Here is a 19184-nt window from a genome sequence, read left to right on the forward strand (position 1 = left end):
ATTGTCTGTATTAGGTATATTTTATATAAGTTTATTTGCCTGTTTTAGGTTTCTCTAATATTTTAAAATACTGACCAGCAATTTTTTAACAATTTTTTATGCAAACTATTTTAATAAATTAGGCCCTTTTAGGCTTTTTTTTTCTTTTTTTGGGTTTTTGGTTGATCTTATTGAACAACCTCTTCCTTAGACCTTAGAGACATGGTTTTAATCTGCCTGGTTCATTACCATTGACAAAGTCTGTTATATACTAATCCTGTTAAGGCTATATCATATGAATATATTACAGGATTAAAACTATATCTATAGTATTTGTAAGCCTGTTTTTTTGGCTATATCGATATTAGATATATTTGCCTGTATTAAGGCTTTTTTCAAAATATTATAGATATTTATTTATCTGTTAGTATATTTTTCAGTAATATGTGAATGCGACCAATCTGATATAATATTTTTAGCCTATATTAGGTTATATCTTTTGTAGTATTATTTTTACAAAGATATGACAGGTCCACAGATTTCATCCTTACTTGTGGGATATTAACCTCCTGCTAAAAGGAAGTGGCAAAGAGCACCACAAACAGAGCTGTATATATAGCCCCTCCCTTCCCCTCCACCCTCAGTCATTCTCTTTGCCTGTGTTATTACTAGGAAGACATGGTAAAGTGAGGTGTTAGTTTTAGTTTCTTCAATCAAGAAGTTTTTTATTTTAAATGGTACCCGGTGCGTACTATTTTCCTCAGGGGGATATGGAAGAAGATTTCTGCCCTGAGGTTTGATGATTTAGCATTTGTAACTAGATCCATGCTGGCTTCCCACAAGACTTCTGAAGGTAACCATGAGACATCTTCAGTGTGGAGACCGGTTTCATGCTACAAGCAGCATTAAGGTCTGTGCAGGCCTATCTTTTCTGAGGAGACTAGGTGTATCAGAACTGGCTGGCATTATTTCCCTGTATGGGAATGGGGTAAGCAGTAAAACCTACTTTTTAATAAGAGGGGTGTTACTGGAGTCCATATTTTAATTTATCATAGTTGATATTTGGGCATTATGTGACATGGAGACAAAATAAAGGAACAATGTTTTATGTTTTTTATTTTTGGCACTTAAAACTTGGTTTTATGCTTGAGAAGCTATTGTGCAACCCCCTCTAACATTGCTGTAACTTTTGTACCGAAAGGGCTTACAATGTAATAAGCATATTTTAAATAAAGTAAGTGTGCCTAAAGATGATTCTCAGTCTGAAGAGAATCAGGATATGCTTCCAATTCCTCCCCAAGTGTCACAACCTTTTATGCCCACACAAGCGACGCCTAGTACTTCTAGTGCGTCTAATCTCCTTTACTCTGCAGGAGATGGCTGCAGTTATGTCAACTACCCTTACAGAGGTATTGTCTAAATTACCAGTGTTGCAGGGTAAATGCAGTAGGACAAGTATTAATGTAAATACATGAATCCTCTGATGCTTTATTAGCTATTTCCGATGTTCCCTCACAGTTGCTCTGAGTTGGGGATCAGGGGAATTTACTGTACTGAGGGTGAAATTTCTGATTCAGGGAATGTTTTGCCTCAGACAGATTCGGATTGCTACGCTCATTTAAATTTAAGCTTGAACACCTCCCGTCCTGTTGCTTAGGGATGGTTTTTAGCAACTCATTGTGATCCTATTGTGATTCCTCCAGAGAAATTGTGTTAAAATGGAATAAATATTTGGAAGTCCTACTTACACTGATGTTTTTTCCGGTTCCTAAGAGAATTTCGGGAAATTATTAGTAAGGAATGGGATAGACCAGGTATACCGTTTTCTCCCTCTCCTAATTTTAAGAAAATGTTTCCTATATCAGATACCATTTCAGGACTCATGGCAAACGGTCCCTAAGGTAGAGGGAGCTATATCTTCCCTAGCTAAGCGTACTACTATACCCATTGAGGATAGTTGTGCTTTCAAGGATCCTATGGATAAGAAATTAGAGGGTCTAACTAAAGAAATTATTTGTTAATCAGGGATTTCTTTTACAACCTACGGCTTGCTTTGTTCCAGTTACTACTGCAGCAGCTTTTGGTTTGAGGCTCTAGAAGAGTCTCTTAAGGTAGGTTGAGACTCCATTAGATGACATTCTAGATAGAATTTAGGCTCTTAAGCTAGCTAATTCTTTTATTACTGATGCCGCTTTTCAAATTGCTAAATTAGCGGCAAAAAAGGCAGGATTTGCTATTTTAGCACGTAGAGCATTGTGGCTCAAATCTTGGTCTGCTGATGTGGTCATCAAAACATAAGCTTTTAGCTATTCCCTTTAAAGGTAAGACCCTTTTTGGTCAAGAATGGAAGGAGATCATTTTCTGATATTACAGGAGGTAAGAGCCATGCCCTACCTCAGGATAGGTTGGTTTAAAATGAGGGCTGAACAGATTAATTTTCGTTCCTTTCGGAACTTTAAAGGAGGACCCCCCACTTCTTCTTCTTCTTCCACAAAGCAGCATGAAGGGGGTGGCCCCCGATCCGGGACCAGATCTAGTAGGGGCAGACTTTCTTTCTTTGCTCAGGCTTGGACAAGAGATGTTCAGGATTCCTGGGGCACTAGAAATAGTGGGCCCACGGTTATCCAATTGGAATTCAAGGATTTTCTCCCAAGAGGGAGATTTCATTTTTAAAAATTATCTGCAAACCAGATAAAGAGAGAGGCGTTCTTATGCTGTGTAAAAGACCTTTTTACTATTGGAGTAATCTGTTCTGTTCCAAAATTGAACAGGGACAGGGGTTTTACCTCAAACCTATTTGTGAGTCCCCAAAAAAGAGGAACGTTCAGACCCATTTTGGACCCTCAAGTTTCTAAACAAATTTCTTAGAGTTCCAATCATTCAAGATGGAGACAATTCGAACGATTTTGCTAATGATCCAGGAGGCGTCAATATATGACTACTGTGGATTTGAAGGATGCTTACCTTCATATTCCAATCCACAAGATCATCATCGGTTTCTAAGGTTTGCCTTCTTGGACAAACATTATCAGTTTGTGGCTCTTCCTTTCGGGTTGGCCACAGCACCAGAATCTTCACAAAGGCTCTAGGGTCTCTTTTGGGCGGTTCTCAGACACAAGGGATAGCGGTGTGGTGCCTTATCTAGGACCGCAATTCTGATTCAGGCGGTCAACATATCATCTGACCAAAAATCTCACACGTGACACAGTGTTGTCTTTTTCTGAGAACTCACGGCTGGAAGGTGAACATAGAGAAGAGTTCACTTGTTTCCACGGACAAGGGTTTCATTTCTGGGGACCCTTATAGACTCGGTAGCCATGAAAGTATTTCTGACGGAGGTCAGAAAATGAAAGATTTTGAATACTTGCCGAGCACTTCTGTCCCATTCCTCGGCCATCAGTGGCTCAGTGTATGGAGGTAATCGGATTAATGGTAGCGGCAATGGACATCGTTCCGTTTGCTTGCTTTCATCTCAGACCACTGCAATTGTGCATGCTCGGTCAGTGGAATGGGGATTATGCGGATTTATCTCCAAAGATAATTCTGGATCAATAGACCAGAAACTCTCTTCTTTGGTGGTTGTTTCCGCAGACCCTCGTGGGTGATAGTGACAGATGCCAGCCTTCTGGGGCTGGGGTGCAGTTTGGAAATCCCTGAAGGCTCAGGGGTGTTTGGGACTCAGGTGGAGTCTCTACTTCCAATCAATATTCTGGAACTGAGAGCAATATTCAATGCGCTTCAGGCATGCCCTCAGTTGGCTTCGGCCAAATTCATCAGATTCTAGTCAGACAACATAACCAACTGTGGCATATGTCAATCATCAGGGGGGGAAAAGGAGTTCCTTAGCGATGATAGAAGTATCCAAGATAATCAGTTGGGCAAGAGGCCCACTCTTGTCATCTGTCAGCGATCTACATCCAGGGGTAGAGAACTGGAAGCAGTTTTCTAAGTCGACAGACTTTTCATCCGGGGGAGTGGGAACTTCACCCGGAGGTATTTGCCTCATTGATTCTCAGATGGGCAGACCGGAATTGGATTTGATGGCATCTCGTCAGAATGCCAAGTTTGCAAGATACGGATCCCAGTCAAGGGATCCTCAGGCCGAGCTGATAGATGCCTTGTCAGTACCTTGGTTGTTCAGCCTAGCTTATGTGTTTTCCGCCAATTTCCTCTCCTCCCAAGTGTGATTGCTCGAATCAAACAGGAGAGAGCTTCAGTGATTCTGATAGCGCCTGCGTGGCCATGCAGGACTTGGTATGCCGGATATAGATGGACTTGTCCTCTCTGCCACAGTGGAAACTTCCGTTGAGACAGGACGTTCTCATTCAAGGTCCTTTCCAACATCCAAATCTAATTTCTCTGCAACTGACTGCGTGGAGATTGAACGCTTGATTTTATCGAAGCGAGGATTCTCTGATTCAGTTTTCAATACTTTGATGCAGGCTAGAAAGCCTGTCACTAGAAAAATCTATCATAAGATATGGCGTAAATATCTTTATTGGTGTGAATCCAAGGGTTACTCATTGAGTAAAGTTAGGATTCCTAGGATTTTGTCTTTTCTCCAAGAAGGATTGGAGAAAGCGTTATCAGCAAGTTCCTTAAAGGGACAAATTTCAGCTTTGTCAATTCTGTTTCACAAATATTTGGCAAATGTATCAGATGTTCAGTCTTTTTGTCAGGCTCTATCTAGAATTAAGCCTGTATTTAGACCTGTTACTCCTCCCTGGAGTTTGAATTTAGTTTTTCGAGTTCTGCAAGGGGTTCCGTTTGAACCTATGCATTCCATAGATATTAAACTATTATCTTGGAAAGTTCTGTTTTTGGTTGCTATTTCTTCTGCTCGAAGAGTTTCTGAGCTTTCAGCATTACAGTGTGATTCATATTTCATTCTGATAAGGTGGTTTTATGTACCAAACCTGGGTTCCTTCCTAAGGTTGTTTCGAATAAGAATATTAATCAGGAAATTGTTGTTCCTTCCTTATGTCCTAATCCTTCTTCTAAGAAGGAGCATCTGTTACATAACTTGGACGTGGTCCGTGCCTTAAAGTTTTACTTACAGGCAACTAAGGATTTCCGTCAATCATCTTCATTATTCATTGTTTTTTCTGGGAAAGCGTAGGGGTCAGAAAGCTAACGGCTTCCTCTCTTTCTTTTTGGCTGTGAAGTATCATCCACCTGGCATATGAGACTGCTGGACAGCAGCCTCCTGAAAGAATTACAGCTCATTCTACTAGGGCTGTGGCTTCCACATGGGCTTTTAAAAACGATGCATCTGTTGAACAAATTTTGTAAGGCTGTGACTTGGTCGTACCCTTCACACTTTTTCCAAATTTTACAAATTTGATACTATTGCTTCTTCTGAGGCTATATTTGGAAGAAAGGTTCTTCAAGCAGTGGTACCTTCCATTTAGGTTTCTGTATTGACCTTCCCTTTCATCCGTTTCCTATTGCTTTGGTATTGGTTTCCCACAAGTAAGGATGAAATCCGTGGACTCGTCATATCTTTGTAAAAGAAAACTAAATTATGCTTACCTCATAAATTACTTTCTTTTACAAAGATATGACGAGTCCACGGCCCACCCTGTTCTTTTTAAGACAGTTTTTATTTTTATTTTTTTGTAAACTTCAGTCACCTCTGCACCTTTTTAGCCTTTTCCTTTTCTCTTCCTATACCTTCGGCCAAATGACTGGAGGGTGGAGGGGAAGGGAGGGGCTATATATACAGCTCTGCTTTGGTGCTCTTTGCCACTTCCTGTTAGCAGGAGGTTAATATCCCACAAGTAAGGATGAAATAAATTTAGTTTTTGCCTCTTAGCTACTCTTTTTGTAAGTATCTTAAGTGTGTGCAGGTATAAATTTAATTTAACATTAAAACCCACCACCCACCACAACCAACCCTACTCTAAAACCCACCCAATCCACCCCTTAAAAAAACACTAACCCCCTTGAAGATCACCCTACCTTGAGAAGTCTTCACCCAACCGGCCTGATGTCCTCAACGAAGCCGGGTGAAGTGGTCCTCCAGAATGGGAAAAGTCATCATCCAAGCAGGCAGAGGAGGTCCTCCAGATGGGCAGAAGTCTTCATTCCAGACGGTATCTTCTATCTTCATCCATCTGGCGTGGAGCGGCTCCATCTTCAAGACATCCGACGCGGAGCATCCTCTTCATCCGAGTCTTCTTCAACAATGACGGGTCCTTTAAGTGACGTCATTCAAGATGGTGCCCCTTCAATTCCGATTGGCTGATAAAATTCTAACAGCCAATCGGAATTAAGGTAGGAAAAATCCTATTGGTTGATGCAATTAGCCAATAGGATTGAAGTTCAATCCTTTTGGCTGATCTAATCAGCCAATAGGATTGAGCTTGCATTCTATTGGCTGTTCCAATCAGCCAATAGAATGCGCGCTTAATCTTGTTGGGCTGATTGCATCAGCCAATAGGATTTTTACTACCTTAATTCCTATTGGCTGATAGAATTCTATCAGCCAATCGGAATTGAAGGGACGCCATCTTGGATGACGTCACTTAAAGGACCGCGTCATTGTTGAAGAAGACTCCGGATGAAGAGGATGCTCTGCGTCAGATGTCTTGAAGATGGAGCCGCTCTGCGCCGGATGGATGAAGATAGAAGATGCCGTCTGGATGAAGACTTCTGCCCGTCTGGAGGATCTCTTCTGCCCGGCTTGGATGAAGACTTCTGCCCGTCTGGAGGACCACTTCGCCCGGCTTCGTTGAGGACTTCGGCCCGTTTGGGTGAAGACTTCTCAAGGTAGGGTGATCTTCAAGGGGTTAGTGTAGGTTTTTTTAAGGTGGATTGGGTGGGTTTTAGAGTACGGTTGGTTGTGGTGGGTGGTGAGGTTTAATGTTGGGGGGGTTGTAATTTTTTTTTTTACAGGTAAAAGAGCTGATTACTTTGGGGCAATGCCCCGTCAAAAGGCCCTTTTAAGGGCTATTTGTAATTTAGTGTAGGGTAGGGCTTTTTTTATTTTGGGGGGGGGGGGCTTTTTTATTTTGTTAGGGGGATTAGATTAGGTGTAATTAGTTTACAAAACTTGTAACTTGTTTATTATTTTCTGTAATTTAGTGGGGGCTTTTTGTACTTTAGATAATTTTATTTAATTGCAGTTAATTTAGGGAATTAATTTAATTATAGTGTAGTGTTAGGTGTAATTGTAACTTAGGTTAGGTTTTATTTTACATGTAAATTTGTCTTTATTTTAACTAGGTAGTTATTAAATAGTTAATAACAATTTAATAACTATTGTACCTAGTTAAAATAAATACAAAGTTGTCTGTAAAATAAAAATAAACCCTAAGAAGCTACAATGTAACTATTAGTTATATTGTAGCTATCGTAGGGTTTATTTTATAGGTAAAATCACTCAGCATTTTCAAAGGGGACTGACAGGGGCTGTCGTGGAGGACATCAAAATTTAAAGTTCTATATCCTGACTCTATCACAACTTGCCCACCACCCTGTCCACCCCACAAGCCCAATTGAAGTGATCCCACCTAAAAGCCACAAAAACCGCACTATCAAATCAAGAAAATCTCTTTGTGTTATCCCTCATTAGAAGACACGCTGTCTCCAAAGTACAGAGCAAAAACTCAGAATCCCAAGACTGTCCTATCAGAGCAATTCTATGCAAGCCAGATCAAATAAAGAACAAAACAGCTATTATTCCGACCTTATTGAAACATGTGAATTAGCATGCATCACCAGAATCATGGTTAGAATGAAAATGCAGAGCCTTTTCTAGAGGCAGCTATTCCAGACAATTACACAGTGTTCCACCGCCCGAGACAGATCGCAAGGGGGAGGCGGAGTTATGATCCTGTGCAAAATCATCCCTTAAATCCAGACCTATATCAGTTCACAAAACCCCATCTTTTGAATGTGTAGCTGCCACGCTCTCATAGAGAGAGGGATTCGAAATACTGCTAATATACAGACCCCAGGAGATGGGAAGAGATTTCTTCAGGGAACTCCCAGACCTTTTGGCTGCTTAATCCTTGAACACCCCAGATGGCTTATAATTAGGAGACTTCAACACTTGAATCGACAACACCCTATCCTGCTTGGCAGGATCTCCTCAGCTGATGAGTACACTCGGCTTTACACAAATCATCACCACTCCCCCCCACAGAAAAGGTCATACACTTGATCTATTGTTTCAGTCTGGACTAGAAGTGTCACCAGTAACTGTAAACAACAGTACCCTGGTCAGACCACCACTTCATTCACTTCTCCATTATATCACAATCAACCAAACACCAGCCCTCAGAACCCTGGTCAAGACACTGCTCATTAAAAGGGGGTGACACCACTGGATGTAGCATCACATATGGATCTAAGTGAACTAATGGGCACCTGCGAAGACCCCAGCTCCTTAGTCCCGACTCTATAACAAAACCATGAGAGACACCCTAGAAAGCATTGCACCATCTTGCATACGCACTGTCCAAACCCACACACAATGCACCATGGTTTGATAGCTCCATCAGAGAAATGAAAGAACAGGATGTAAGCTTGAGAGAAAGTGGCGCAGAACACATGATCCAGAGGATACAGCCGCTCTTACCAAACATCCTAAATAAATATCAATCCAAGATAACTCAGAAAAAAAATCTTCATTTTTATCACGCAAAATTGCACTCTCCCACAATAGACCCAGGCAACTAGTTTTCGGCACAATAGAAAGGCTCTGCAAACCAGCATGCATGCTTAGCCCTACCAACTTTCTCAGATAAATGTGAAGCATTTGCGAACTTCTTCAGAGGACAAGATTTCCCAGCTTCCGAACCCGCTATACACAGTAAGCCAAGCAGTTACACACCAGAACCACTACAATGGAATGCCAGATTGCCCCAGTTTATGGGCCACTTTTACAAATGAGGATATAAAAGGAGTTAAAAAAACACCATACAAAAGTTGCACCCTACTACGTGTGAACTTAGACCCTGCTCCAACTCAGCTCATATCTGGATGCATTGAAACACTCCGCCCCAGTCTTACCAAAATAGTGCAGTGTTCACTAAAAAACAGGAGGACTTCCCAGATCCTCTAAAAGAAGCTGTGGGTAAAACCACTCCTAAAGGAAACCTTTATTAGACCCAGACTGCATGACTAATTACAGACCAGTATCCAACCCTCCATTTCTGGGGAACAGTAATTGAAAAAGTAGTGGCAACTCAACTGGAAAGCCTATCTATCACGCCTAAACATATTCAATTCCTTTCCAGTCAGGCTTCAGATGCCGCCACAGCACTGAAACAGCGCTAGTCTGAGTGCTAAATGATCTCCTCATGGGCAAGAGAACGAAGGTGATTACTCCATTCTAATCCTCTAATCCTGGATCTCTCAGCTGCATTTGACACCATTGACCATAGGATTCTAATAGAGCGCTTGCAGTACATCTGTGGTCTAGGAGGCACAGTCCTTAACTGGTTTAAATCTTTCCTCGCTGGTAGATAACAGAGAGTAATATCAGGATCAAGCTCATCAGCACCAACAGAACTGGCTTGCGGTGTTCCACAAGGATCTATCCTGTCTCCCATGCTATTCGCAATTTACTTACTACCACTGAGGGACATCATTAACCGGCATGGCCTAAGGTATCATTGTTACGCTGATGACACACAACTCTACTTCTCCTTTGCTCCAGATACTACAGACCCAGCGTGCCACATAAACAATTGCTTAACAGACCTTATAGAATGGATGAATGCTAGCTGTCTCAAAGTGAACCCGGACAAAACAGAGTTACTCTTGGGGAGGGGACCCCGGGCATCAAAAATATCCCACGATCACCCAACTGGCCTGGAGCTTTGGAGGCTCTAAACTTGTTAGTTTCAGAAAAAGGTTACAAAACCCTCAGAGTGCTGATTGACACTGGACTATCTTTTAAACAGCAGATTTCCTCTGTAATAAAATCTGCCTACTTTCATCTGAAAAGACTTAGCCAGGATACAACACTTAATTCCACCGGATGATATGTCAACATTAATCCAGTGCATTTGTATCCTCTAGTCTAGATTACGTGCAATGCACTTACTTGGGCCTCCCAAAAAAAGAACTCCATCGCCTTCAGACAGTAAAAAACGCAGCAGCCCAGACTGTTGACCAATCAGAACCTCGCTCCTGCCACATAACACCTGTTCTCCACTCCCTGCATTGGCTTCCAATTAAATGGCAAACATATTTTAAAATTGGCCTGCTGACCTTCAAAGCCTTATAACAACCAAGGCCCACAGTAACCTGAAAGAGCTCCTGACACACCCACATCCCATCCCGTTCACTAGGTCAGCCAACACACTCCCTCCTCTCAGTGCCAAGAATAAGGACAAACTCAGGGTCCAGAGCATTCGGCCACGCTGCCCCTACTTTCTGGAACTCTTTACCATGCGCAATCAGAGAGGCACCGTCCTTACAGACTTTAAAAAAAAAAAGCTAAAGACCCACCTCTTCCATCAGGCATTCAGTCCGCTTATCTGACCTTCAGAAACTCCTAACTTTTATGTCTTATGTTGGTATAATTGTAAAGTGCTTTGAGTCTCACAGGGAGAAAAGCGCTATATAAATCGCAAATTATTATTATATATTATATAAGTATTTAGTTTTAAATAGGAATAATTTATTTAATGCTAGGAATATTTATTTAGATTTATTTAAATTATATTTAAGTTAGTGGGTGTTAGGGTTAGGGTTAGACTTAGGTTTAGGGGTTAATAAATTTAATATAGTGGGGGCGGTGTAGGGGGGGCAGATTAGGGGTTAATACATTTAATATAGAGGACGGCAGTGTAGGGGGGGCAGATTAGGGGTTAATAAATATAATGTAGGTGGCGGCGGTGTAGGGGGGCAGATTAGGGGATTTAATATAGTGGCGGCGGTGTAGGGGGGCAGATTAGGGGTTAATAAATATAATGTAGGTGGCGGCGGTGTAGGGGGGCAGATTAGGGGTTAATGAGTATAATGTAGGTGGTGGTGGTGTAGGGGGCCAGATTAGGGGTTAATAAATATAATGTTGGTGGCGGCAGGGTAGGGGGGGCAGATTAGTGGTTAATAAGTATAATGTAGGTGGCGGTGGGCTCCGGGAGCGGCGGTTTAGGGGTTAAACACTTTATTTAGTTGCGGCGGGGTCCGTGAGTGGCGGTTTAGGGGTTAATACATTTCTTAGAGTTACGGTGGGCTCCGGGAGCGGCGGTTTAGGGGGTAAACAGTATAGTATAGTGTGGGTGTTTAGTGACAGGGTAGCAATAAAGCTGTAAAAAAGCGGAAGAGCAGCGAGATCGATGACTGTTAGTTAACAACAGTCCTCTGCTCATCGCACCGTACTTGGTGCGTGACTTTTTTGATAATTTTGGAGAACGTATTCAGGTCCGTGGCGATGTTAGGCGAGTGTATTGGTGCCGTCGAATGCAGGTAAATTGACAGCTTGATAAATAGATGCCTATGGATCAGCTTCAAAGCATTTGTGCAGATCTAATATACAATGCCCCTTTTACAGATTTTCCTAGAGGGGCGTTTGTAGAGGAATTCCTCTAATACTTTAGATCTCTCTGACTGTTTCAATGCGCCGTCCTTCTAAAGAGGATTTTTTTGCTCAAATTAATTTGACCTTTGCTGTTGCACTAAATAATCTATCCCCCCCACCCCCTCTTTTTAAGGCAGATCATAACTCCCATCATCACTCCTCCAGGAGCTGTTTACCATGGCTTCTGACGCTTTCGAAGGCCTCTTCTCCCCTCCCCGGGCATCTCTACTTAGGGGTTCTGTTTTAATTCTGTTCTGTACTAACCAGCTCTTTCCTATTACTCCTCTAATCTTTTATCTGTTCATGCCCTGTATGTTATTTTGTCTATCATCCGGTGCTGAGCTGTGATTCCACATGGACGCGTGCCTGACCAGTGACTAGCTCCAGACGGTCAAGCGAGCCACTGCTCAGCACGACACTAGTTCTCTTTATGGCTTTATTTATTTATATTCCTTGTGTCTCTCGCTTTTCAATCATTTTCCTTCTTCTAAGTAGATATTTTGTCTTCTTTAAAAACAGCCATTGCTGACGTATTAAATCATCCTTAAGCCCCCTCTTCAGAGGCATCTCTTAATATAAATGAGACTCACTTTATCCCTGTCACCCCTGATTTTATTTTTTCTAGCTCATATTAGAGTCTCTTTTATCGTTGCAATTGCTTGGGAAGTCCATATCTCTCCCAGTCTCATCACTAGAGGCATATCTCCAGCTTGATGGCTGCTAGCCCCCTCCCCCGGGTTTTTCACATAGGGGCGATGGAACCTCTTCCCCAGATGTAAAATGGGGTTAAAAGAACCCTCCTCCCCCAGGGGTTTTCAAGAGGGGGCATCAGAGCTTGTGACTCTGACAAAAATTTTGAAATTGATTATGTTGTTCTGAAGTTCTTCTGTAGGTGCTTTAAAAATGCAAAATATGAAGCCTGCTGTCTTGCCATAAAATTCAGATTATTATAGCCTATGGTGATTGAATAATCTTGATTTTATTAAAGACAGAAGGTGAATATTTCCCCCTCCTTTTTGTTCCCCTCCCTTAAGGTGTTAATAAAGATTTAGTTTTCTAAAATTTCATCTAAATGATGTTATCGCTGTGAGTTCCTTTTCTGGGACTTATAGCTGTTATTTTTTTCGTTTTTTCCTCTTTCAGGATCTTATTTCCTCATTCATCTATGGACCATGTCATCTGTTGTTTCCGTTCCTGAGAGTTGCTGTTCATTTTTGTTCTTTGATGGATCTTCATTGGGCTTTGTTTTCTTCCTGATTGGTTCAGCTGTCTTAGGATCAAAGAAAAGAGGAAGTTCTGGGACTTGTTCATTACAGTTTATTTCGGCTGCTGTGTGCTTTGGTGCAGCCTTGTTACTATGTTATTATTTTTGGTTGTCTCTGTATGTTTGGATTCTGTAAAGATTTGATGCAAAATATTTGCCTCCTGTCTTTAATGAAATCAAGATTATTTAGTCACCATAGGCTATAATAATCTGAATTTATACTTATTAATCACTGCTCTTTTTAATTAATATCATCAAGCGGGAACATTATGTTTTTAAATTCAGGTTTGAATGCTGTAAATTCTGTGTGTTTAGAATGATCCATCACGGCTGCATAATCTTCTTAAACTATGTAAATAAAAGTTACATTTTAAACACATGAATTGTTATATAAGCTACACTTCAAGATTAATAGGTGTAAAAATCTTTCTACAGTCACTTGCTTGACTTAGTTGCAAAAGATATTGTAACTTGCTATTGTATCCTCCTCAGTTTTGTATTTCATATGCAGAAATATATATTTAATATTACAAAGTACATTATTTTCTATGTGAAAAACATAGGAATGCAAAATATGCATTTTGCTCATCGGGTTTTACGATTTAGATTTTAATGCGATTAGTTAGTGTACATGTATATGTGTATATACACATATTAACACAGAAATATATATGCATATAAGCATATACATATATATTTATAGTGAAAACAGTCCTCATTCATCTCAATGTAAAGGCACTTTTAGTGCCGTTTTCATCCAAACACCCTACATCCCTTCACTTTAAACCCTACAACTGCTTTGTGCAGTTTTTAAAAATAAATAAAAATACTCATATTTATTGTACATGTTAATGTACTGTCAACTTTATTTTAGGGGCAATTGGGGCAACTTTTTATTTGGTTAATTGCGCTTAGCACAAAGTGAAACCGCAAGCTTGCGATCACATTAACCAGCCACTTGTAATGGATGGTTATTTAACATGCACCTGTATGTAAACGGGCAAATTTGCCCCTTTATGGGCGCACATTAAGATAGAGTTCCACTTGTAATCTGGCCCAGAATTAGAAATACCATTACATAAAACAAATGTTGGAATGTTGTGCAAACATTCGAAATTCGAAACAAATGTACAAATATGTTAAAATTAATTTAATTTTTCGAATGTTGCAAAATATTTGCCCATCCCTAGCACTAACCTGACCGCGTTAAAATATAAATTGCTAAACCTGATGCGCAAAATGCATTGTGACACAAAAGCACCATTTTCAGGACATTTTTCTAGCCACCTGGATGTATTTTATTGTACCTGCGGTACCCTAATCCTGGCTACACTACATTGTGAACACCTGGTAAACACAAAAAGGCTTGTTGCTCCCGTACCATGTGACCGGAATGCACCAAACTGCACCAAACTGTATGTGTTATGCAAAAGAGAATAGTCACTTCTGGCATGTTAAGCCTATGTTGTATGTTACATGATAAATGTTAAAAAATTTACCTGGGATGTTAATGTGCTGGGATTATCAGCCATTACTCCACTTTTAATTGAAAGCAAAAGAGCAGCTAGTTCCCAGGCAATTGCAGAAGTGAATCCTGTGATATCACAAGTCATTTAGAAAAATGGGAACTAGATTTATTTTTTACATTGTTTTGACACATACTGGAAGTGAAATTAAAAAAAAAAAGAATTGTACTTCCAAAAGAAAAACCTGTATTGTATTTACAAAAAACAAAAGTGTAATTCCAAAAATGAAGGTTGTACTTCCAAAAAAAAGAACTGTATTTTTAATTAAGGATTTGTGTTCTAAAAAAAAAATTGTATTTCCTAAAAAAAACAATAATTGTATTTGAAAATTTAGATTTGTATTCATTTGTCACTATTTATGTACAATGATAAATAAATCACACAAGATTGCCTTTTTGACAGCAATCTTATTCCATACATGTATTGGTGTTACTTTTTTTGCAGTTTGATATTTATGGGAGAAGAAGTCAACGCGGTTTGAGATAATCTTTTTGCGCAGGTCGGGTTTTCACTCGCGTGCAAACGTATTACTTTCAACTCATAATAAGAGTGCAACTCGAAGTGTGCAAAGAGATTCCATCTAGCAATGTTATCGATTCGCTTCAGTGGGAGAGTATCGGGAATATGTTTTTTATCTGCCATAAAAATCTATGGCCTAGATTTGGAGTTTTGTCGGAAACGACCCGCGTAGCTAACGACAGCTTTTTTCTGGCCGCACCATAAAATTAACTCTGGTATTGAGAGTCCACATAAAGGCTGCGTTAGGCTCCAAAAAAGGAGCGTAGAGCATATTTAACGCAGCTTCAACTCTCGATACCAGAGTTGCTTATGCAAGCGGCCAGCCTCAAAAACGTGCTCGTGCACGATTCCCCCATAGGAAACAATGGAGCTGTTTGAGCTGAAAAAAACCTAACACCTGCAAAAAAGCCGCGTTCAGCTCCTAACGCAGCCCCATTGTTTGCTATGCGGAAACACTTCCTACGTCTCCACCTAACACTCTAACATGTACCCCGAGTCTAAACACCCCTAACCTTACACTTATTAACCCCTATTATGCCGCCCCCGCTATCGCTGACCCCTGCATATTATTATTAACCCCTAATCTGCCGCTCCGTAAACCGCCGCTACTTACATTATCCCTATGTACCCCTAATCTGCTGCCCTAACATCGCCGACCCCTATATTATATTTATTAACCCCTAATCTGCCCCCCACAACGTTGCCTCCACCTGCCTACACTTGATTAACCCCTAAACTGCCCGACCGCAACCGCACCGCTATTATTATAAAGTTATTAACCCCTAATCCCGCCTCACTAACCCTATAATAAAACATAAATTTATGTAAGAACTTACCTGATAAATTCATTTCTTTCATATTAGCAAGAGTCCATGAGCTAGTGACGTATGGGATATACATTCCTACCAGGAGGGGCAAAGTTTCCCAAACCTCAAAATGCTACAAATACCACCCCTCACCACACCCACAATTCAGTTAACGAATAGCCAAGAAGTGGGGTGATAAAAAAGTGCGAAAGCATATAAAATAAGGAATTGGAATGAATTGTGCTTTATACAAAATCATAACCACACAAAAAAAGGGCGGGGCCTCATGGACTCTTGCTAATATGAAAGAAATGGAATTTATCAGGTAAGTTCTTACATAAATTATGTTCTTTCATGTAATTAGCAAGAGTCCATGAGGCTAGTGACGTATGGGATAATGAATTACCCAAGATGTGGATCTTTCCACACAAGGAGTCACTAGAGAGTGAGGGATAAAATAAAGGACAGCCAATTCTGCTGAGAACAATCCACACCCAAAATAAAGTTTAATGAAAAACATAAGGCAGAAGATTCAAACTGAAACCGCTGCCTGAAGTATTTTCTAACCAAAAACTGCTTCAGAAGAGAGAAAATACATCAAAATGGGTAGAATTTAGTAAAGTATGCAAAGAGGGACCCACGTTGCTGCTTTGCAAATCTGATCAACCCCGAAGCTTCATTCCTAAACGCCAGAAGTAGAAACTGACCCTAGTAGAATGAGCTGTAATCCTCTGAGGCGGAGTTTTTTAACAACCCCGACTCAACATAGGCCAAGATGAATTAAAGATCTTCAACCAAGATGCCAAAGAAATGGCATAAGCTTTCTGGCCTTTCTAGAACCGGAAAAGATAACAAATAGACTAGAAGTCATTCGGAAAGAACTTGAGTAGCTTCAACATAATATTTCAAAAGCTCTAACAACATCAAAGAATGCAACGATTTCTCCTTAGAATTCTTAGGGATTAGGAACATAATGAAGGGAAGCACAATTTCTCTACAAATGGTTGTTGGAATTCACAACTTTAGGTAAAAATGAAAAAGAAGTCGCAACACCGCCTTATCCTGATGAAAAATCAGAAAAGGAGACTCACAAGAAAGAGCAGATAATTTCAGAAACTCTTCTGGCAGAAGAGATGGCCAAAAGGAACAAAACTTTCCAAGAAAGTAATTTAATGTCCAATGAATGCATAGGTTCAAACGGAGGAGCTTGAAGAGCTCCCAGAACCGAAATTCAAACTCCAAGGAGGAGAAATTGACTTAATGACAGGTTTTATACGAACCAAAGCTTGTACAAAACAATGAATATCAGGAAGGAATAGCAATCTTTCTGTGAAAAAGAACAGAAAGAGCAGAGATTTGTCCTTTCAAGGAACTTGCGGACAAACCCTTATCTAAACCATCCTGAAGAAACTGTAAAATTCTCGGTATTCTTAAAAGAATGCCAAGAAAAAATGATGAGAAAGACACCAAGAAATATGTCTTCCAGACTCTATAATATATCTCTCTAGATACAGATTTACGAGCCTGTAACATAGGTATTAATCACAGAGTCAGAGAAACCTCTTTGACCAAGAATCAAGCGTTCAATCTCCATAACTTTAAATTAAAGGATTTCAGATCCTGATGGAAAAAAGGACCTTGAGACAGAAGGTCTGGTCTTAACGGAAGAGTCACGGTTGGCAAGAGGCCATCCGTGACAAGATCCGCATACCAAAACCGAGTGAGGCCATGCCCCGGGAGCTACCAGCAGAACAAACGAGCATTCCTTCAGAATCTTGGAGATTACTCTTGGAAGAAGAACTAGAGGCGGAAAGATATAGGCAGGATGATACTGCCAAGGAAGTGATAATGCATCCACTGCCTCCGCCTGAGGATCCCGGGATCTGGACAGATACCTGGGAAGTTTCTTGTTTAGATGAAACGCCATCAGATCTATTTCTGGAAGTTCCCACATTTGAACAATCTGAAGAAATACCTCTGGGTGAAGAGACCATTCGCCCGGATGCAACATTTGGCGACTGAGATAATCCGCTTCCCAATTGTCTATACCTGGGATATGAACCGCAGAGATTAGACAGGAGCTGGATTCCGCCCAAACCAAAATTCGAGATACTTCTTTCATAGCCAGAGGACTGTGAGTCCCTCCTTGATGATTGATGTATGCCACAGTTGTGACATTGTCTGTCTGAAAACAAATGAACGATTCTCTCTTCAGAAGAGGCCAAAACTGAAGAGCTCTGAAAATTGCACGGAGTTTCCAAAATATTTGATTCGGTAATCTCACCCTCCTGAGATTCCCAAACTCCTTGTGCCGTCAGAGGATCCCCACACAGCTCCCAACCTGTGAGACTTGCATCTGTTGAAATTACAGTCCAGGTCGGAAGCACAAAAGAAGCCCCCTGAATTAAACGTGGTGATCTGTCCACCACGTTAGAGAGTGTCGAACAATCGGTTTAAAGATATTAATTGAGATATCTTTGTGTAATCCTTGCACATTGATTCAGCATACAGAGCTGAAGAGGTCGCATGTGAAAACGAGCAAAGGGGATTCGAGTCCGATGCAGCAGGTCATAAGACCTAGAATTTCCATGCATAAGGGCGTACCGAAGGAAAGAATGTGACTGAAGGTTTCGACAAGCTGAAATCAATTTAGACGTCTCTTGTCTGTTAAAGACAGAAGTCATGGACACTGAATCTATCTGGAAACCCAGAGAAGGTTACCCTTGTCTGAGGAATCAAATGAACTTTTTGGTAAATTGATCTCCAACCATGATCTTGAAGAAACAACACAAGTCGATTCGTATGAGATTCTGCTAATGTAAAAGACTGAGCAAGTACCAAGATATCGTCCAAATAAGGAAATACCACAATACGCCTGTTCTCTGATTACAGATAGAAGGGCACCGAGAACCTTGTAAAAATTCTTGGAGCTGTAGCTAGGCCAAACGGCAGAGCCACAAACTGGTAATGCTTGTCCAGAAAAGAGAATCTCAGAAAACTGATAATGATCTGGATGAATCGGAATATGCAGATATGCATCCTGTAAATCTATTGTGGACATATAATTCCCTTGGCTGAACAAAAGGCAAGATAGTCCTTACAGTTACCATCTTGATCGTTGGTATCTTACATAACGATTCAATATTTTTAGATCCAGAACTGGTCTGAAGGAATTCTCCTTCTTTGGTACAATGAAGAGATTTGAATAAAAACCCCATCCCCTGTTCCGGAACTGGAACTGGCATAATTACTCCAGCCAACTCTAGATCTGAAACACAATTCAGAAATGCTTGAGCTTTTACTGGATTTGCTGGGACACGGGAAAAGAAAAAAATCTCTTTGCAGGAGGTCTCATCTTGAAACCATTCTGTACCCTTCTGAACCAATGTTCTGAATCCAAAGATTGTGAACAGAATTGATCCAAATTTCTTTGAAAAAACGTAACCTGCCCCCTACCAGCTGAGCTTGGAATGAGGGCCGCACCTTCATGTGACTTAGAAGCAGGCTTTGCCTTTCTAGCAGGCTTGGATTTATTCCAGACTGGAGAATGG

Source organism: Bombina bombina, chromosome 1 (genome assembly GCF_027579735.1).
Source record: "Bombina bombina isolate aBomBom1 chromosome 1, aBomBom1.pri, whole genome shotgun sequence".
Classification (NCBI taxonomy): domain Eukaryota; kingdom Metazoa; phylum Chordata; class Amphibia; order Anura; family Bombinatoridae; genus Bombina; species Bombina bombina.